Below are 22,201 nucleotides of genomic sequence, written 5' to 3'. Positions count from 1 at the left end.
AAAAAGTCCAGAGATAAGTCCCCCTCACTATTTAAATTTTCCTACTGAATATAGAAGAGATTTGAAAATGTCCACAGTAGAGTCAAGTATGAGATAAAAAGCAGTAAAGAGCTGAAGATGCTATGCTTGCCAAGGAGTTGGCATAGAAAGGGATGAAGAACTTTATGGTCGAGTTTGTGGTTCAGGAAGCCTAGCTGGCTTCTGAAGGGAGAATGTGGGACCTGAGGAGAGAGATGAGCTAATAGGGTGAGACTGCTAGGATTCTCTGGGTGTCATACTGCCATCCCTGCTGGGGAGAATGGACAAATTAATCAGTAATAGATTCCTGAGCGTAACAGTGGGATTCAGAACATGCTACCCCCAAGTGTGGCATCTTGGCATATGAAATACCATAAACTGAAGGAATTCTTAAAAGGTGGCAGAAGCAGGAAGGTCACTCTGACTCCTCACCCTCTCATCCTTCTTCTCTGAAACAAATTACAAAACTCTTATGTGAACAGTACCTCACTATACCAGAAGGGGGAAGATATTCTTGTCACAAGGATTGGGAATTTGGGGTCAAGAAGTCTGTACAAACAACGATTGTTAAACCAATTCTTACCTTCCTAGTTACTTCTTCATTTGCTATCCTTGGCCCAAACCCCTTTGTCTTGTCAGTTCTTCACAAATATATTGTTTTTTTTGTAAAGGTATAAAAGCTTCCTGTCCTTGTCATTTCTTCAGATCTTTTTTCTTTTGTGAGCACCCATGTATATGCAAAAATTCAATAAAATTATATGCCTTTGTCCTGCTTCTCTCTTTTTCAGTTTAATTTTCAGACTCATCTAGGGACCCTAGGTTGGGAAGATCCCCTGGAGAAGGGCATGGCAACCCACTCCAGTATTCTTGCCTGGAGAACACCATGGACAGAGAAGCCTGGTGGGCTACAGTCCAATGGGTTGCAAAGAGTTGGACATGACAGAGCGACTAGCACAGGGACCCTAAGAGGGTTGAGGAACTTCTTCCTCCCCTATAATAAGTATATGCACAGTGAACCCTCCTTCCTTAATGTCACAACAGTAAGACTTTTAAAAATGTTTTTACTTATTTGTATCATTTATTTCCAGGTCATAATTTTTTGTTTCTTCAGTTTCTTCTGGTGTATCTTTTTCTTCTGTGCAGCCTTCTCTTACTAGATTTAGGAACAATCTGTTCTTTTTCAGTAAGGATCATCTCACTGTGACAGGTAGGGCTCATGTATGGGTTGATTGGACCATGAGCTCTGTAATTCCTGTGCCACATCTTTGGGGGCTTTTTCTTCACCTGGATGTGTTCAATGACTAGGGAATCTGCCTCTAAGCCTTTAAGTTCAGTATTCCTCTCTGCACTTGTGATCATGTGCAGTAAAAATTGAGCACTCTTTTTGAGCCACTGACCCTGTGTCCAGCGCGACTGTTTGGCCTGTGCACATTTACCAACTTCACCGTTTTAATGATGGAGTGGCACACACTGCTTCTATAAAGGGCCACCCTTCAGATACTTCGGTGGCTTTTCAAATACGCAGGCCCTTAATGACCTGGGCGGTTTCACGAGTGTTCCTAAAATGAAAATGAAGGTTTCAGCTTTGTGGTTTGCATGATTTTGTGGAGTTTTCTGGGTCAGGTGAATAGTGAACCATTTTAAGAGGTCACGTCAGGCTACTTATCAGAGAAGCAACGGTAAGACTCTTGAAGTTTTGATTACTAAAAGGAGAGTGGAGAGAGAGAGGACTCTGAATTTGATTGGCTATCTCCTCAAATTTTATACAAAAAGAAGTGAATATGTTTATTATCTAAATTACTTCCTTCTGCTGTAAGAAATGAGCTTTTGAGAATTATGTTGAATTTACTAAGAGAAAGATAATTCTATTTTTCAATGTTTAAGTTGTTTGAACTACTGATACGGCAAATTTAAAGCTGCTATTATCAAATTGTATTTGTTAAATAATTATCAGTTTTATAAAATAAAAGTATATTTAATTAGCATTTATAACTTTTGGTCACCATGGAATAATCAGTGATTTTTGTGAGCTTATAATGTGTCAACCTTTAAAATCTAAAAAAGTAAAAGTAACTTATTTGTTTAATTACATTAATTAACCACTCCTATCCACTACTCTAGGCTGAGCAATACGAAATTGCTGATGTTGGATAATTTTGAGCTACTAAAAGAGCAATTTCATTTAGTGGAATTTAATACCTTCCAGGATATATAGAGTGCTTTTTGGTCACTCCAGATTGGAAGCACCCAGAATAAATGATAAACAGTGGTTGACAAGGTTTACAGGAGGATGCATTTAGCAAGAAACTTATTTTTATGATGAGCATAAAATTGACAATAATTTTTTAAAAGTCATTGGATCTGGAAGATATATGTTTATGCTTCTTACAATTTAATCCAGTTTTTTTCCAGTGTGGTCCAGACAACCACAAAGAACTTTTTTCTGGTATTGACATTTGATTAAAGAAGACTATGAAATTATTTTTGAACGTTTTTTCAGATTTTTAATCATGTACTACTTATTGATGAAAATTTTCTGGTTATTTTTCTAACTTTTATTTATTATGAATGTTGAAAACACTGTTCAAGTCAACCTTAAACTTGATATGTGCATATATTCTTCAGTTCAGTTCAGTTGAGTAGCTCAGTCGTGTCCGACTCTTTGCGACCCCATGAATCGCAGCACGCCAGGCCTCCCTGTCCATCACCAACACCTGGAGTTCACTCAGACTCATGTCCATCGAGTCAGTGATGCCATCCAGCCATCTCATCCTCTGTCATCCCCTTCTCCTCCTGCCCCTAATCCCTCCCAGCATCAGAGTCTTTTCCAACGAGTCAACTCTTCGCATGAGGTGGCCAAAGTCCTGGAGTTTCAGCTTTAGCATCATTCCTTCCAAAGAAATCCCAGGGCTGATCTCCTTCAGAATGGACTGATTGGATCTCCTTGCAGTCCAAGGGACTCTCAAGAGTCTTCTCCAACACCACAGTTCAAAAGCATCAATTCTTTGGCGCTCAGCTTTCTTCACAGTCCGACTCTCACATCCATACGTGACCACTGGAAAAACCATAGCCTTGACTAGACAGACCTTTGTTGGCAAAGTAATGTCTCTGCTTTTGAATATGCTATCTAGGTTGGTCATAACTTTTCTTCCAAGGAGTAAGCATCTTTTCTTAACAGTAACTATTAAAGACTCATATATTGGAAGTTAGTGTTTATTAATACAGACAAGGTGGAGTTTTGGCTTTCCTGGTGGCTCAGCTGGCAAAGAATCCTCCTGCAGTGCTGGAGACCTGGGTTCAATCCCTTGGTTGGGAAGATCCCCTGCAGAGAGGAATATCTACCCACTCCAGTATTCTGGCCTGGATGGGGTCTGCAAAGAGTTGGACATGACTGAGTGACTTTTACTTTCAATGCAAATAAGGTGGAATTTTAGGATGTACATGAATGGAAGTGACAGTTTAGGTGAAAGAAGAATGTTTTGGGCAGGTGTGCTTAGCCCTGTCTTCTTATGCACTTCTGCTTTTTTGTGTTAACTCCAATTTCAAATGATTACACTTTATATATGGTAAAGTTTGCATTTCTGAGGTGTATAGAGAAGTAAATCAGAAATAATTGGCTTTGTAGTAGAGCCTGAAGTCAGGTAGGTTGATTCCTCCAGTTCCATTCTTCTTTCTCAAGATTGCTTTGGCTATTCGAGGTTTTTTGTATTTCCATACACATTGTGAAATTATTTGTTCTAGCTCTGTGAAGAATACTGTTGGTAGCTTGATAGGGATTGCATTGAATCTATAAATTGCTTTGGGTAGTATACTCATTTTCACTATATTGATTCTTCCAATCCATGAACATGGTATATTTCTCCATCTATTAGTGTCCTCTCTGATTTCTTTCACCAGTGTTTTATAGTTTACTATATATAGGTCTTTAGTTTCTTTAGGTAGATATATTCCTAAGTATTTTATTCTTTCCGTTGCAATGGTGAATGGAATTGTTTCCTTAATTTCTCTTTCTGTTTTCTCATTATTAGTGTATAGGAATGCAAGGGATTTCTGTGTGTTGATTTTATATCCTGCAACTTTACTTAGCAAGGTGAAAAGACAGCCTTCAGAATGGGAGAAAATAATAGCAAATGAAGCAACGGACAAACAACTGATCTCAAAAATATACAAGCAACTCCTACAGCTCAACTCCAGAAAAATAAATGATCCAATCAAAAAATGGGCCAAAGAACTAAATAGACATTTCTCCAAAGAAGACATACAGATGGCTAACAAACACATGAAAAGATGCTCAACATCACTCATTATCAGAGAAATGCAAATCAAAACCACTATGAGGTACCATTTCACACCAGTCAGAATGGCTGCGATCCAAAAGTCTACAAATAATAAATGCTGGAGAGGGTGTGGAGAAAAGGGAAGCCTCTTACACTGTTGGTGGGAATGCAAACTAGTACAGCCACTATGGAGAACAGTGTGGAGATTCCTTAAAAAACTGGAAATAGAACTGCCTTATGATCCAGCAATCCCACTGCTGGGCATACACACTGAGGAAACCAGAAGGGAAAGAGACACGTGTACCCCCATGTTCATCGCAGCACTGTTTATAATAGCCAGGACATGAAGCAACCTAGACGTCCATCAGCAGATGAATGGATAAGAAAGCAGTGGTACATATACACAATGGAGTATTACTCAGCCATTAAAAAGAATACATTTGAATCAGTTCTAATGAGGTGGATGAAACTGGAGCCTATTATACAGAGTGAAGTAAGCCAGAAGGAAAAACATAAATACAGTATTCTAACGCATATATATGGAATTTAGAAAGATGGTAACAATAACCCGGTGTACGAGACAGCAAAAGAGACAGTGATGTATAGAACAGTCTTATGGACTCTGTGGGAGAGGGAGAGGGTGGGAAGATTTGGGAGAATGACATTGAAACATGTAAAATATCATGTAAGAAACGAGTTGCCAGTCCAGGTTCGATGCACGATACTGGATGCTTGGGGCTAGTGCACTGGGACGACCCAGAGGGATGGTATGGGAGGGAGGAGGGAGGAGGATTCAGGATGGGGAACACATGTATACCTGTGGCGGATTCATTTTGATATTTGGCAAAACTAATACAATTATGTAAAGTTTAAAAATAAAATAAAAATAAAAAAAAATAATTGGGATAATTCATTTCTTACCCTGTGTTTACTCAAAAAGCTTCCATAGTGCACAAGATAAGAAAAGTTATAATCACAAATGTAAACGTGCTCTTATGGAAAGTAAGTTGGAAAAGCAATATGTTTTCTAATGGAGATTATTGAAATATATAGACTATTAGCAGCTGAAAACAACTTTTTTTGTTCTCTTTTTCCTGAACACCCTTCTGCAAAGGCCTCTCCTGACCCCCACAGTGCTCTAGGCCAAGACCCCTTTTGGAGCAATCACAGCACTGAGTTTAGGGTGACTCTTCTCTGTGAAGAAACTTCAGAAATCCTGAGGACTGGTTGCCTCCCAAGTCTGGAAAAGGGAATCAGATTCCATATATTCTTTCCATCTGTGATGTGCTAAGAACAGAAATGTGTATGATCAATCTTGAAAACATTCCAAGAAAGTCATTTGGTGATGCAGTATTCATGATCTGTTGACATTCAAGATGAATCTGAGATGCCACAGTGATTCTCAAAGCCAAATTTATTAATATCTGTCAGCCGGGATAATTTAGTATTTAAATCTATATCATTCTTGTCTCTGTTTCTATACAAGAGATCTTCCATTTCCTTTCCTTACAAAACATTCCTAAACACAGCATCATGCTTCTGTTAACAATCTAAAGAAACAACTGTTTCACGTTTACTCAGAAACAGAATACCTCAGCATTTAATTATTTAGAAATAATGAACAATGACATCAACATTTCTCAGTCTTCAGGTACATGTTGAGTTTTTAAAATCTGATTGATTGAAATTGTGACCAAGACATCCGGTTGTTTAAAACCTTGTGTTATTTTGGTCTTTATTATGTTTGCCATGGGAAACGAGATTATGTTAAGGTCTTTTCACAGCAAAAGCATCTTCCTTACATTATTGTGGATTCTAAATTATTAGATTTTCTTCACTATGAGTTTTGTCACAAATAAGATTATCACTTCTAAAGGAGTGAATGTTTTAAAGGCTAATGGCAGAAGTGGTGAACTGGAGAAAAACAAAATTAGCTAAGGTAATTTCCTTCCAATTTGTGATAAAGGCCAGAGTCTGAGATGGGAAGAAAGGAAGAAGCATTTGGAAAAATGAAAGGATTTGGAAATGAAATGTAGGGGAAAATGGGTGGTTAGAGAAAGAGTACCGGTTGTTTAGAGTTTGCAGGGTTTCAGAGTCTTACCCTGAGGAATGCTGCTCAAGTAGAAATAGAAAAGGTAGTACTCATATGGATAATTGTGCGATTCTGCTCTTAAAAGTGTGATCTAATTCAGAAAAACGTCAGGGAGACATTTGTTGGCATCAAAAAGGTATATTCAGTTTTCTACTTTGAATTTTAAAAAATTTGAAAAACAGAATATAATAAAAAATGCCATTGATGATCTGAGGTAACTGAGAGGAAATTGCTTCTCTTTGGACTGAGAAGAGATTCAGGGAGGAGAAATGAAGAGTGGAAGGAAAATTCCTTGAGTACTGAGCATATGTTGGATACATAAGTGAACTATTTCATTCACGCATATCTTTCTAATCCTCACAACTGTTAGTAGATAATTTTTTTCTCTAAAAAAGTTAAGTGCTCAAAAGGGTGGGGATATATGTACATATATAGCTGCTTTACTTTGTTGTACAACAGAAACTAACACAACATTGTAAATCAAATATACTCCAATAAAAAATAAAAGAAGTTGACTTCCCTGGTGGCTCAGACGGTAAAGAATCTGCCTACAATACCAGAGACCCGGGTTTGATCCCTGGGTTGGGGAGGATCCCCCGGAGGAGGAAATGGCCACCCACTCCAGTATTCTTGCCTGGAGAATGGACAGATGAGCATGGTGGACTATAGTCCATGGGGTCTCAAAGAGACAGACACAACTGAGCGACTTAACACTTTAACTTTCACTTGGACAATATCAGGCAGTTAGTAATAGTGCTTGGCTTTCTTGAATAAGAAAACCAAATTATGAAACAAACAAAATGAGGAAATGAAAAGAAAGAGAAACTGAGTAGAATATTTGTAACTGGATGAATAAAGAAGATAGACATTTCTGCTTAGAGACAGCATGTGAGCAAGAGAAGAAATGATATAAAATAGGGTATAGTGGGTATTAACTTTCCTGGTGGCTCAGACGGTAAAGCATCTGCCTACAATGTGGGAGACCCAGGTTTGATCCTTGTGTTGGGAAGATCCCCTGGAGAGGGCAATGGCAACCTACTCCAGTTACCCTTGCCTGGAAAATCCCATGGATGGAGGAGCCTGGTAGGCTATAGTTCATGGGGTCGCAAAGAGTCGGACATGACTTCACTTTCACTTTCTCAACCTAGGAATTCAACTTTTAGGATAAGTTCCTGGTTCTTCTGACTCACTGGCCACTTCTCAGTCTCCTTTGCTGACTCCCCCTTCACATCCCCAAACTCAATTCTCTGGACATCCCAGGACCAATAATAGGGATTTTTGGCAGAAGACCCTTAAAAAAAAAAGAAATGTCCACTATTTTTTTAGATTCCTTTTCTGTGTTGGGTATGCTGAGTTCCCCTTGTTTAATCTTAAGTATTAAGTGTCTATACATGCGATGGCCTTGTATTTGAAGACAGCCTTGAGTGAGAAGAATAGTGACCAATGGAAGAATAATTGTCAGCAGTTGTATTTCAGAGTAAGAGGTGACCAAGAGAATGACCATAATTCCCTAGCGGTATCATAAGGCATCTTGGAATTCTGAATGTCCCTCAATATGGGGGACATGAACCTGATTTATATATATATGTGTGTGTGTATGAAAATTGACCCAGAACAACAGGATTTAAAGGAGAACAAATTAGATGTATTTGACCCTTATAATTCTATTTTAAATGGATTTTATTTTATTTTTGAAGGTTAGAAATAGAGGATTATAAAAAGTTATAACTAGGAGGGTAAGATCGCATGAGAGGTCTTGAAACTTGTTGGCCCTTATGTTGTTTATTATTTGGGTTGCTGAGTCATGTCCAACTCTTTTGCAGCCCCATGGACTATAGCGCGCCAGGCTCCTCTGTCCATGGAATTCTCCAAGCAAGAGAACTGGAGTGGGTTGCCATTTCCTTCTCCAGGGGGGATCTTCCTGATCCAGGGATTAAACGCATGGCTTCTGTCATGTCTCCTGCATTGTAGGCAGATTTTTTACTGCTGAGCCACCAGAGAATCCCCTGTTAGCCATATATGGATGCATATAATTCAAGTAGTAATTAAAATAGATGGTCTCTATTCATTTGTGAGATTCACCTAACCAGCTCATGATAACAGTGAATAGCTCTTTGCCCACTGAAACAGTGTTCCACTCATTAGATGTAATCTGTAACATTATATCTGCTCTGAACAGTGTTTTAAAACTTTAAAAAATAGTTTCCAATATTTAAATGCTGGGAGATTTCATAGAATCCTCTGAAATTTTGACCTTTCCTGCAACATGGTGAAACACTGGCAGCGGCAGTTGAAGTTCACAGAAGGAAGTAAGCTGGGGCTTAGGGGCTGGCTGCTGCCCTGTGTGTTCTAGGTGGAGCCAGTGGGCTCTGGTTCTGGCCGGTCCACACATCTGTGTCCCTGTTTGTCTCCTTTTGGGCTTCCCTGGTGGCTCAGCTGGTAAAGAATTTGCCTGCAGTGTGGGAGACCTGGGTTTGATCCCTGGGTTTGTATGATCCCCTGGAGAAGGGAACAACTACAAACTCCAGTATTCTGGCCTGGAGAAAAGTCAGACATGACTGAGCAGCTTTCCCTTTCACTTTGTCTCCTGTGTAACCCTTGTAGGCATTTGAATTGTTCTTAGGAAAAGAGGTTGCTTTTAGTCTCAATGTTGGCAGTGACAGCACATCAGGATTGGAGGGCTCCTGCTGTTCAAGAGCATTAGGATCACTGCTTGCCCCCATCCCCACCCCAGAGTCCTACTGACATCTCTGACTGCTAGGTATCCATTTGAAATCTTGGAACAGTCATCTACTAAACAGCCTAAGAGGATAAATATCTCTCTGTCTACTTCCAGGGAGTCAGTTGGTTTTCAAGATACCTGGGATAGAGGCCAAGGGACAGCAGGCAGACCAGGAAATTACTGGAGGCTAAAGGTGGAAGTGTGGAGAAGGCAATGGCACCCCACTCCAGTACTCTTGCCTGGAAAATCCCATGGACGGAGGAGCCTGGTAGGCTGCAGTCCATGGGGTTGCTAGGAGTCGGACATGACTGAGCGACTTCACTTTCACTTTTCACTTTCATGCATTGGAGAAGGAGATGGCAACTCACTCCAGTGTTCTTGCCTGGAGAATCCCAGGGACAGGGGAGCCTGGTGGGCTGCAGTCCATGGGGTTGCTAGGAGTCGGACACCACTGAGCAACTTCACTTTAACTTTCACTGAGTAAAAGAGACCTCTCTATATTTAGCCCAATATCTTGAAACAGACTCTATTGGTTACGGAAGTACTGTGCTACCTTCCCTCCTTTCTCAGGCTTCAGTTCAGTTCGGTTCATTGCTCATTCATGTCCAACTCTTTGCAACCCCATGAACCACAGCACACCAGGCCTCCCTGTCTGTCTCCAACTGCCGGAGTCTACCCAAACCCATGTCCGTTGAGTCGGTGATGCCGACATCTCATCCTCTGTCATCCCCTTCTCCTCCTGCCCTCAATCTTTCCCTGCTTCAGGGTCTTTTCCAATGAGTCAGCTCTTTGCATCAGGTGGCCAAAGTATTGGAGTTTCAGCTTCAACATCAGTCCTTCCAGTAAACACCCAGGACTGATCTGCTTTAGGATGGACTGGTTGGATCTCCTTGCAGTCCAAGGGACTCTCAAGAGTCTTCTCCAACCGGCACTCAGCTTTCTTCGCAGTCCAACTCTCACATCCGTACATGACCACTGGAAAAACCATAGCCTTGACTAGACAGACCTTTGTTGGCAAAGCAATGTCTCTGATTTTTAGTATGCTGTCTAGGTTGGTCATAACTTTCCTTCCAAGGAGTAAGCGTCTTTTAATTTCATGGCTGCAGTCACCACCTGCAATGATTTTGGAGCCCCGAAAAATAAAGTCAGCCACTGTTTCCCCATCTATTTGCCATGAAGTGATAAGACTGGATGCCATGATTTTAGTTTTCTGAATGTTGAGCTTTAAGCCAACCTTTTCAGTCTCCTCTTTCACTTTCATCAAGAGGCTCTTTAGTTCTTCTTCACTTTCTGCCATATGGGTGATGTCATTTGCATATCTGAGGTTACTGATATTTCTCCTGGCAATCTTGATTCCAGCTTGTGCTTCCTCCAGCCCAGCATTTCTCATGATGTACTCTGCATACAAGTTAAATAAACAGGGTGGCAATATATAGCCTTGACGTACTCCTTTTCCTATTTGGAACCAGTCTGTTGTTCCATGTCTAGTTCTAACTGTTGCTTCCTGACCTGCATGTAGGTATCTCAAGAGGCAGGTCAGGTGGTCTGGTATTCCCACCTCCTTCAGAATTTTCTACACTTTATTATGATCCATACAATCAAAGGCTTTGGCATAGTCAATAAAGCAGAAATAGATATTTTTCTGAAACTCTCTTGCTTTTTCAGTGATCCAGCAGATGTTGTCAATTTGATCTCTGGTTCCTCTGCCTTTTCTAAAACCAGCTTGAACATCTGGAAGTTCATGGTTCACATATCGCTGAAGCCTGGCTTGTGAGATGAGTGCAGTTGTGTGGTAGTATGAGCATTCTTTGGCATTGCCTTTCTTTGGGATTGGAATGAAACTGATCTTTTCCAGTCCTGTGGTCACTGCTGAGTTTTCCAAATTTCCTGACATATCTTTGTCAGCATCATCTTTTATGATTTGAAATAACTCAACTGGAATTCCATCACCTCCACTAGCTTTGTTCTTGGGCTTTGTAGGCCCCAAGAAATAGCTGGGTAGCTGTAATACACAGAGACAGAAGGCATTCCTTGTAGAAGAATCAGGAGACATATTTAAAGTTGGAGGAGCAGCTGGAGAGCAGAGGCGAGGAAAATGGGTTTCTAGAGATGAGGTAGATGAAATCACTAGTGAAAGTCCTTTCAGAGGGAACTCATATTCAGGAGTCTGATGAATTAACAATAGTTAAAACAGTCTGTCGAGGAACTTCTTTAACTCGAGACTGTTTAAAGAGTTGTTTTCCAAATTTTAACAGCAAGCGATTTGTCAGAAATAATATCTGAAGAGAAAAAAGAAACACTTTCAGTCAGTTGAGATGGTAAATGTAAGCACCAGAAATTCTATTTGAATACTTTTAGGTAAATACATACTATGGTAGAATCACATCTAATGAGAAAGTTCTGTTCTAAAGTAAGAACATGAGACAAATATCACATATTAAAATTATCCTTGAAAAATTCCACTACTGCCCTTGTTTCACCAGAGTGGGGCTTTTGCATTAAGCTGGAGAAATGGGTGACAAGATTGTGACCCCATGGACTGTAGACCGGCAGACTCCTCTCTCTCTGGGATTTTCCAGGCAATAATATTGAGTTGTCATTTCATTCTCCACGGGATCTTCCTGACCCAGGGATGAAATGCGTGTCTACTGCATTGGCAGGCAGATTGTTTATCACTGAACCACCTGGGAAAACTGTTGCACACCCTGGGGAAATGTGTAACAAGATAAATTAGGGGGTATCTTCTCATTCCCCCCATCCATTCCTACCCCTCAAAGTGAAAGCCCACTGAATAAGAAATTGAATTTGTATAAATGCCACTCCATGTGTGTGTGCTCAGTCCCACTCCGTTATGTATTAAATAGGTTGACTTTGAGGTTTTATGGTGGGGTGATTTTTAGTACTCTTTTTAAAAGTGCTCTCAAGTTTGATCTGTTTTTCTTTTCATCATGCTGTTTCTAACATTTAAGTGGAAGAATGTTTTTATAAGACATTTAGTAATTATGGCTTACTTACAATCTCATTATTTTGGGTAACCATGAACGTTTTTTTTTTTTTGAAGGGACAGACTGTGTTGCATCTAAATATGGTAAAGCTAATGTTGTGTTTTTAAAGCACTGGTTGTGCCTTGTACGTGGGATGTGTTACCGTGTGAATAACAGCCTGATAAAGCATACTGTATGGCCTCAGTTTTCTTTCTGAGCTTGCATGTAAGGGAGTCTGAATCAACCAAAGGAGGATTAATCAACCCAAGTGCTGCCTACACAGTATGACACATCACACATCTCTTCACAGTTTGTTAGACACAAGTAACTCCTGCTTTTAAAACCACAACAGACAGCTGTTTTCCCACACTTTTTAACAGTGTTGAACAAAAGAAAGGGGAAAGGCATGGAGCTGGAGAAGTTTTATAACTTAAAAAAATTAAGACTGACCTTATTCTAAGACCTGTAACTTCCTTTACATTCTCATCTCACATATATTTACATTTCTCTTCTTATAACTCACATGTACTTCTTATCTATGGCCTTGTTAACATTAAGTGAATCAGAAAAATACTGAGAATTTAACTGAAACATCATTGCTTTCTTTAGGATCCCCAAACAAAACCTTGTAAAGAATTTCTAAATGTTTTGAATAGAGCTAAAATCAACACATCTGTTTTTTGATTAGTGACAACTTTTAAGGTGTGGTTGGGGACAGAATCCATCCATCTTTGGCTTTGCTCAAGTTTGCCAAACTGGAACTTACATACCAGTGTGTCCGTGTCTCTATAAAATTGTTGTATGCTTAGCATGACCCTGGGAAAAGATTTTTTGTTTTTCTTTTCTTCTTCCCAGATTGGTCCAACAAGGATTGAAACAGATCGTGGTGTATATATCTGGAGTGCATTTCTCTTGCAAGAAAAGGCTGCTTGGGAGAATGGCACTGAAACATGTGTTTCAGTGGCACTGAATCATATGTGAAACGAAAAAAAAAATACAGTTTGTAAAACAACCCCCCCCCAAAAAAAAAAACAAAACAGAAAAGGCTGCAATAGAATCAACCCAAATAAAATTAATTTGTTAAAATATTTTCTTCTCAAGGGCATGTCACGTTTAGAATCAGCTTATAGTGTAGCTGAATAGTACTGAACTGAAAAGTACTCTGAATTTGATTCGTATTTGTTGCACTAATATTTGCCAGTATTTTTAAAAGCTATGAAACTTGCGCTGTTGAAAATTGCATGTGTGTGATTTGCATGGGTGTCATCCCAAGGAGTATCTCAGTGATTCAACTAGGTTGTTTCTGATCATTTGGAAGACTCATATACCATGTACAAACTTAGCGAGCTTATCTGCCACCTGCTCGCTGAGGACTAGTGATTCTTTATGCCTGGAAAACTAGCTTTTAAATGATTCCATTTGCATTTTAGACAAGAAAGCATCAAATATAGATATACATTGTAGATTATTTTGGCCATGTCAGAATAAAGAATATAGAAAAAGTACAGCTTAAACACCATGGTGCAGATGGAGGTACTCGAGCTAAAAAGAAATGGCACTGAAATATATTTACATCTATGTAATTACTGCATCATAAATAGAAGCAAGAACTACAGTCTATGCTCTTTATATTTAATCCCTAATGGGCAATTTACCAGGCTCCCTCGAAAGTATAAAATGACAATAATCAGCGTTCTCAGACCCTTAGCCATCTTTACTGCATATATAATTAAAGGAACGAGTTCCTGCTTTAAGCCTTCTATTCATGAGGACTTCTTGGACTGTAATTAGATACATTATCTTTATCACAGCTCACGGTACATATTTTATGCAGCTCTTTTGCCATTAATTTTGCTACTTTTTCTCTTTAGGTACAGGGAAGATATGGTAAAATAAAGTCACTAGTGGGTCATTGAGTCAGACAAACCAAAATGCATGGCCCTCCTAGATGATGGGGTTATGTAAGGCAGCACATGGATTGACTGGGACAGGATTTATGAGCCAGATATTCTAAATGTCTTTTCTAAATACCTTGACTATTGATAGGAGTAATAGAGTGTTACTGGCAGTATGGTATTGTTATTGTTGTTGTTCAGTCACTCAGTTGTGCCCGACTTTTTGCGACCCCATAACCCAGAAGGATGGTATAGAGTTAACAGATCAGCCTGTGAGGGCTCAAAGGTGCCTACTGAGGTGTTCATTTGAAATTTATTTATGGCTGATCTCAGTTGGGTTGCTGGGAAATACTTCTATTCTGCTAAACAGTTTCATTTTGTAGGAAGTTTCCCTTCCCTTTCTTTGCACTGCCTCTTCTCTCTCTCCCCCTCCCTTCATACGCGCACACACACACACACACACACACACTACACGATCCCATAAAATGATGAGCTTCCTCTAATAAAGATATCCTTTGAAATTATTTAACCATTGTTAAAGAGTTTATATTTCAAATCTGAACTGGTGAATTTATGATGGTGAGGAGATTGTTTATGTTAAAATCATTAAAATGAAAGTTATGAACAGACAGTTCTTTGGGCAACAGGAAATGAACCAGATTGTGATTGGGTTTGAAGTTTATATCATTTCCAGGGATAAAGAGACTCTTTGATGAGTAGAGAAGCTGATTTGACTCTAAGGTTTCCTTGTCAATTCCTCACATCTGTGAGTTATGAAGCTTGATTCTGACAGCACAAAATTAACTCACTCTGTTGTCTTGATTGCTTTCCCACAGTGTTTCCTCCATGGCTCTGTCCCAACAATTGTTGCAGCAGGAGAATGAGAATGGCTTTGCTTCATGGTAGGTTGGCCCCATCCCCCGTGAGGGTAAGGAATCTGATATGGGGAAATCTAGCCAGGAGGGAAATAGTTCTCATTACTTCAGTAGTCAATGGCAAAATTTTAGGTAGAGAGTTTTATCCATTTAGAGATGTGATGGCTGCTTTACCCAGCATGGGAGGAAAAGGCTAACCAGTTTTATCACCCTTTTCTTCCTAATTAAAGTTTAGGGTAAAATCATTTCTCCCTTATAGAGGCCAATGGGAACATCTACAGTGGGAAGTTTTTGGCCCAAAGCCCAGTACAAGATGTAGTGCAGAAATACTTTACAGTATTGGGGCATTTGATGGTCACTGAACAAACACTGGAACACTATCTTGATTTCAAATTGAAATGCTTGGGAAGGTGGAATGTTTTAGCTCTGAATAATGTGCTGTTATTCACATACTCAGGAGGATTAGAAAAGTCTCAGAGCTAGGTATGTCTGTGAAGAAAAAAGGCATTGTTTGTGAGTAATGATTTTCACACCCTTTATGATTTCTGGGAGATTTGATTATTTTGATAAATTTTACATCAGTTAATAGAGGATATGCACAGATGAGTAAATAAGCAAGAATTTAAATTTCCTTTGAAAGCTTTATAATGTAGCGTGTCACTTCTTGGGCCCCTTCCATTCATTCCACTGTTGAATAACATGAAGAGTCTTGGTTTGGAGACTAGCAAAAAGGGACTTGACTATTAATAGAAAACTGTGTTGAGTCAGATCATTACTTCATATATATTTATATGTATATACTTCATATATATATATCATTACTTCATTCATATATATACATTTTTTTTCTTTCAAGTCACTCTAATTAGGGATGAGAAATGGCTGAAGGAATGGCCGTTTCTAGGAACCTGGGTACATAATCTGAAGAAATTAATTCAAAACACAAAAGCTCTTAGAAGTATCATATTATCTTAACATTTTATGACACCTTTTTATTCTTTTTTGTATTTATCAGCTAGCTTTTAATTAAACATAGTAACTTATAAGAAATAAAAACAATTTTATTTGTTTTTATTAAAAGTCAACAGTTTGAACTTGCTGACTTATTTAAGTTATTCAGCATCTTGCTATGTGTATGTATACATGTCCATATAAATATATAGTTTATATATCCATAACCTCTGTTCTTTAACAGAAATGCAATTTTTTTTCATGTGAGAAAGTTGAATTTTGTTTAGTGTGCACACATTTTATTTTAAAAGCAGTATCAAGGCATTAGAGGGTCTCAAGAAGAGTTATGCCATCAGACACAGACTGAATGGAGGATGAGCTGACTGTGGATAAGGGTAGAAGCAAGGGCACCGGTGGGGAGCCTATGGCTGAAATCAAGTCAGAAAAAGAGTGGCCTGCACTGAAGTGATATCATTTATACGGAGAGAAGTGAGCAAGATTGTGATCTCAGTACAAAGCCAGATTGACTTAGCTGGTGAACTAGATGTGGGATGTGAAGGAAAGAGAACAGTCATAGATGACTGCTTGAATTTTGGTCTGAATAACCTCATAGGAAGGGGTGTCATTTACTTGGATGGAGAAGACTAGGGAAAAATGGCTTAGATGTTGAAAAAAATAAACCTTGTTTTTGTTGTGTTAAATTTGAGGTGCCTAGTATACATTTTTCATGATAATCATTAAGTAGCAGCTGGCTTTACAAGTGTGGACCTCAGGGAAAAGATAGAGACCTACTACATGAATTTACAATTCATCTACATTTACATTTTCTTTAAAGCCATAAAAGTAGGTGAAGTATGTGTACATGGAAAAGAAAACAGATATAAGATACAATCTAGGGAGTCTGTGTAAACAGAGAGGAGAAAGAATATGAGGTCAGCCTCTTGGCTAGTCTAACATTTAGGTTGGGGAAAAAGTTCAACAAACAAGACTGAGAAAGTGCAGTTAATATATCAGAAAGTAAATCAGAAGAGTATGGTTTCCCAGAAACTTAAGAGACAAGAGGTATTGAAGAAGAAAGTAACCATCAACTGTGAAAATACTGTTTGACCAAGAGTGAATCATTTGAGAAATGTGAGGACATAGAAAGCACTTATCTGATCTTGCAAGATGGAAGTCATTGTTAGTCAGCCCAGAATATTTGGTGTGGTAGGAATTTCAGCCAGTCTAGGGTAGGTTCAAGAGAGTGTATAAGAGGAAATATATTAAGCACTGGCAGCAGTTTAGAAAAGAAGCAGAAGAGACAAATGGGGCAGAAAAGGAAAAGGAGTAGTGGTCAAAAAAGGGGTTCAAATGTGGAAGAGAGTTCAGCCTGTTTGCTTGCTGGTAGGCACAATTTAGGAGGGAAGAGGAAATGGTGACGTAGGCGGGCATGGGGATTGATTTCAGGACAGAAGTCACTGGATGGGTCAGTAATTGGTTTTGGGAAATGGGGTTATTTTCATTTTCTCAGTTAATTAAAAAGTGAGATTATCAACTAAAAGGGAGAAAGCAGAGATGTTGCAGTTTTGAAGAGAGAGGTGTGATTAAAAACAGGGAAATTGAATTAATAAGGACATGTGTTCATGGTGAGCTGTTAGATATGATAGTAGACTGTGGCACTGAGGATCCAATGGTCAGGACTTTAGAGATTTTAGGATGTATTAGATAAAAGACGCTTACTCCTTGGAAGAAAAGTTATGACCAACCTAGATAGCATATTGAAAAGCAGAGACATTACTTTGCCAACAAAGGTCCGTCTAGTCAAGACTATGGTTTTTCCTGTGGTCATGTATGGATGTGAGAGCTTGGACTGTGAAGAAAGCTGAGCGCCAGAAGAATTGATGCTTTTGAGCTGTTGTGTTGGAGAAGACTCCTGAGAGTCCCTTGGACTGCAAGGAGATCCAACCAGTCCATTCTGAAGGAGATCAGTCCTGAATATTCATTGGGAGGACTGATGTTGAAGCTGAAACTTCAATAGTTCGGCCACCTGATGGCGAAGAACTGACTTGTTTGAAAAGACCCTGATGCTGAGAATGATTGAAGGCAGGAGGAGAAGGGACAACAGAGGATGAGATGGTTGGATGGCATCACTGACTGGATGGACATGAGTTTGAGTAAACTCTGGGAGTTGGTGATGGAAAAAGATGCCTGGCATGCTGCAGTCCATGGGGTCGAAAAGAGTTGGACATGACTGACAACTGAACTACTACTAATAATAGTAATGAAATTTAAAGAGATTTGGTGATACATCTTTGCTTATGCAGCTGCGGAAGAGGCAAAAGTAGAACCAGAAACCAAGTTTTCAGATTCCAAAGATGCCCACTGTGTAGCCTTCCAAAATATTAATGATCTTAAATACTTCTTCCTTTGTTAAGATTTTTCTGGCCAGGAAGTTTCTCAGATAAATTTTGTGCTTAGTTGTGATATTTTTCTTGTTTTAAAATCTTATTTTGTTAGTGACAAAGTAAGGACTTATAATAGAAGGACTCTTCAGAAACAGTAAATAATCCCTGAGTGAGATTCTTACAAGTCATCCAGTACCCACTCCCCCATTGTATGTTAGAAAACTAAGTCCCAGAAAAATTAGAAGACTTTTAAAATGTCATTCAAATAGTTGCTTGGATTACAGCAGGGATTATATTTCTTGATAGCCATCTCAATGTCTTTTCCATCATGTTACACTATCTATCGAACCTTAACTTGAAAAACCCCAAGTCTTGAGAGCTGGAAAAGACTCTAGAGATTGAACTTCACCTTTCTCATTTTATGAAGGAGAAAATACAGATCCAGAAGATTAAATTGTTACTGCAAAGTTATCTAGTGAGTGTAATAAGTTAGTATGGGACCGTGCCTGCTTCAGGTTTCCACTGAGGTACCATAAGGAAAAGTATCGGATAATAGATAGTGTGGACAGCTTATGTCCCTGTCCTTATATCCTGATTTTTTAAAGGAAACAGAACCCCAAAAAACATGACTCTTGCTCCCCTCTGCCAAATCAAGGACATAAAAAAGATATCAGAGACCTTGGAAAGAGACTGGTAAGGAGATCTTGTTGGAGAAAGTTTGTGCTTTGCTTTGAGCACTCAAAATTAAATTTTGGAGCATGCTAATTTCTGAGCCCAAGCCTTTGGTGATCTTTGAGAGAACCACTTGATGTGATACCACTAGATTTGGTGAGAAGAGTCGGAAGAACACTGCCTTGGCTTTGCTTAAACTTTCAGAGTTCTCATAGAATATACCACCACTTCTTGTGAATCAGATATGGGTCATTTAAAACAAAAGAGCCAACATGATACTTTTGGCTCCTGTCCCACAGTGGCAGGAAGACCTCTGCAGCAGAAGAAAGAAGATGCGTTGTGGAATGTCCCACTGCCAGCCAGCATAGAGGTTCATTTCCCCAGGGATTTGGGCTCTTTGGGACTCAGGAGCCCAGGAGGGAAACTCCACAAGACCCAATAGAAGAAGCTAACTTCTGTCTTCCTTCAAGGCCAGAGAAGACTGTCAACCTGAGATGGCACCAGTCCAAATAAAAACCATCTGATCTCTTCATTCACTGCAGCTAGTGAGTGAAGGAAAATCTCAACTAGGACAGGTGGAGGGCAGAACACCAACTCCGTGAAGCAAATCTGGATTGTGGAAGAGAAAATTTAGTGATCAGAATATTTCAGTAGATATTCTACATACTGAAATGAAACTGTTTTTTGACTTACCAATATTTTAAGACATTGTGTTATCTAGGAGTGAGTGGCAACAAAAGCCCTGTGACTGTCAGAATTTTCATCAGGGGTAGGGAATTCATGGACAGAGGAATCTGGCAGGCTGCAGTTTACGGGGTTGCAAAGAGTCGGGCACAACCGAGTGACTAAACCTTACTTACTTGGGGAAGGATACATCCAGGAGAGGACAGAACTGAAGTTGCATTTTGTTCACAGTCTGCAGGTGAGCATGCTGGGACTACAAGAATCATCACACAGTCTTCATTGCGCTCAGCTTTCTCCAAATGAAAGATGTGAGAACTGAAAGAAGAACAAATTTGTTTGGCTTTTATGACTACTTGTCACAGAAAATATTCTTACCTTGGTTTTTTTTTTTTTTAAATTTCACTGCAGAGCAGATTTTCAGGTATGTTTGGTGAAGAATGAATGGATGACATAAAGTGGTGCTATCACCGAGAGGCCTGAGATGGGGAGACGAGCAGAAACAGCTGCAGATGCTAATGCCAATCAGAAATGAAGCTAACGTCTGGGGCACCCAGGGAAGAAAGACACAAACATCGTGCTGTGTGCCAAGACCAGCCACCGGGCCCATCCTCGTTGTGTTTAGGACACTAGCAGTGAAATGTAAATATGGGTCAGCCGAGTTATTTTACTTAGGCCAAGTTGTATACACAGTGTGTATCCAGGCTTTCAGTCAGAAAAAGAACACATGGAGCTTGCTGGCCTGTTTTGAAGGCTGTGGAACCTGCCATAAATCTTGTTCTTTCCATCTCAGAAGGATCAACAGGGGCAGCAGAAGCCCTGCCTTTTTCCCACCACTACTGGCTCTAGCATATGCTCAAAATCATCACCCCTGCCTTGCACTCTCAGAACTGGACTGCAGCCACCAGCGGGGCTTCTTTCGGACTTCGTGTCCAGTTACAGCACTTCTGTCAGCCTAAAGGGCTGGAGGCTTGCAATGAGTGACTCTTAGCGAAGGTCCAAGTGTCTCTAGACTGATCCATCTCACAGACTGGCTGAAGAACTTGGTTTTGGATGCAGGCTTTTATTCTTAGGCAAAACACAGTATCCTTATGACACAGTCAGTGTTAATGCCACATCCCCTGTGCTACATCATGGTGTCTCTCAGTAATAAAACTGGAGAGAAACATAGAAAAGATATGGCAAGAAATCATAAAGCAACCAACCGGACTTCTTGGTGGTCCAGTGGTTCAGAACCTGCTAATGCAAGGGGACGTGCGTTCGATCCCTGGTCTGGGAAGATCTGACATGCCACAGAGAAACTAAGCCCGTTCACCACAACTGCTGAAGATTGCACCCCACAACACGAGAGTAGCCGCCACTAACTGCACAAGGCAAGGAAGACCCAACCCAGCCACAAATAATAAATAAATAAATAAAATTATTAAAAAAAAAAAGCAACCAACCATGTTTTGGAATTGGATTGAAGGATATTAGAAAGAGAAACTATTCTTTATACATTTATAAATCAGCCATCAGATCAGATCAGATCAGTTGCTCAGTCGTGTCCGACTCTGCGACCCCATGAACACAGCAGAGCCTAAAGAATAGTTAGGTTTCAGATGATTACTTTTAGGCTTTCATGGAAGCTCTTCAATCATATGGATTGTTGTGAAAGTTGTATTTCTTTCCTTGATTGACTTAGTCACCCTTTACCTGTATTTCAAGTATGTTTTTAGTTAATCTACCCTCAGCCAATGCCTTTCCTTGTCACACTGCCAGCCATTTCAGGTTTTGTTCTATTGAAATATGAGCACTGAACAATCGATGTTTTTGAATTGTGGTGTTGGAGAAGACTCTTGAGAGGCCCTTGGACTGCAGGGAGGTCAAACCAGTCAATCCTAACAGAAATCAACCCTGAATATTCACTGGAAGGATTGTTGCTGAAGCTGAAACTCCAATACTTTGACTATGATGAGAAGACCCAACTCATTAGAAAAGACCCTGATGCTGGGAAAGATTGAGGGCAGGAGGAGCAGGGGCGACAGAGGATGAGGTGGTTGGATGGCATCACCAACTCAGCGTACATGAGTTTGAGCAAACTCTTGGAGATAGTGAAGGACATGCTGCAGTCCATGGAATTGCAAACAGTCAGATACGACTGAATAACAAACAATGTATTACCATAAAACATATATGGTGGAAAAAATGTAGAAATGTGCAGTGCTATTTAAAACAATTTTCTCAATCCTTTTATTTGGTAGTCTGCAAATATGGCCACAGTTCTCCTCTAATTCCTGTATCCAGAGTCTTCACAGTGTGACTTTACAGCATCTGTTTCCCCACTTTTGAAATCTCAGCCGACCATGTAGCTTGCTTTGGCCAGTAGAATGCATAGTGTGCCTGTTCTAAGTCTAAGGGCCTCAGAGGCTGTTTCTGTCACCCTGGCCAATAATATGTCAGTTGGCACACATGTGAATAAGGCCATCCAAATTTGGTGAGTGGCTGACCCACCCGCCAACTGTAGCAGCATAAGTGAGCCAAATGGAGATCAGCTAACTTGCCACCTTACACAGAACTGTGATCCAAAAAAAGTTATTGCTCTGAACCACTAAGTGTTGTGTGGTGTATTATGTAGTAATAATTGGTATATCTTGTTATGTCATTTGTG

General features: G+C 39.7%; 1 long non-coding RNA gene across 1 annotated transcript in view; it reads left to right on the top strand.

The window, feature by feature from the left end:
- The window catches only part of LOC139182269 (uncharacterized), a 167,436-nt gene that overhangs the window by 122,107 nt on the left and 23,128 nt on the right, over window positions 1-22,201 (top strand). Inside the window, exon 3 of the long non-coding RNA XR_011565921.1 lies at window positions 14,825-14,890. This is a non-coding gene — a long non-coding RNA (uncharacterized lncRNA). The remainder of the gene's footprint in view (window positions 1-14,824; window positions 14,891-22,201) is intronic.

The sequence above is a fragment of the Bos indicus genome, chromosome 1, assembly GCF_029378745.1.
Source record: "Bos indicus isolate NIAB-ARS_2022 breed Sahiwal x Tharparkar chromosome 1, NIAB-ARS_B.indTharparkar_mat_pri_1.0, whole genome shotgun sequence".
Taxonomy (NCBI): Eukaryota; Metazoa; Chordata; class Mammalia; order Artiodactyla; family Bovidae; genus Bos; species Bos indicus.
The sequence above is the reverse complement of the archived record's forward strand: the minus strand, read 5'-3'. Positions and strand labels throughout refer to the sequence as shown.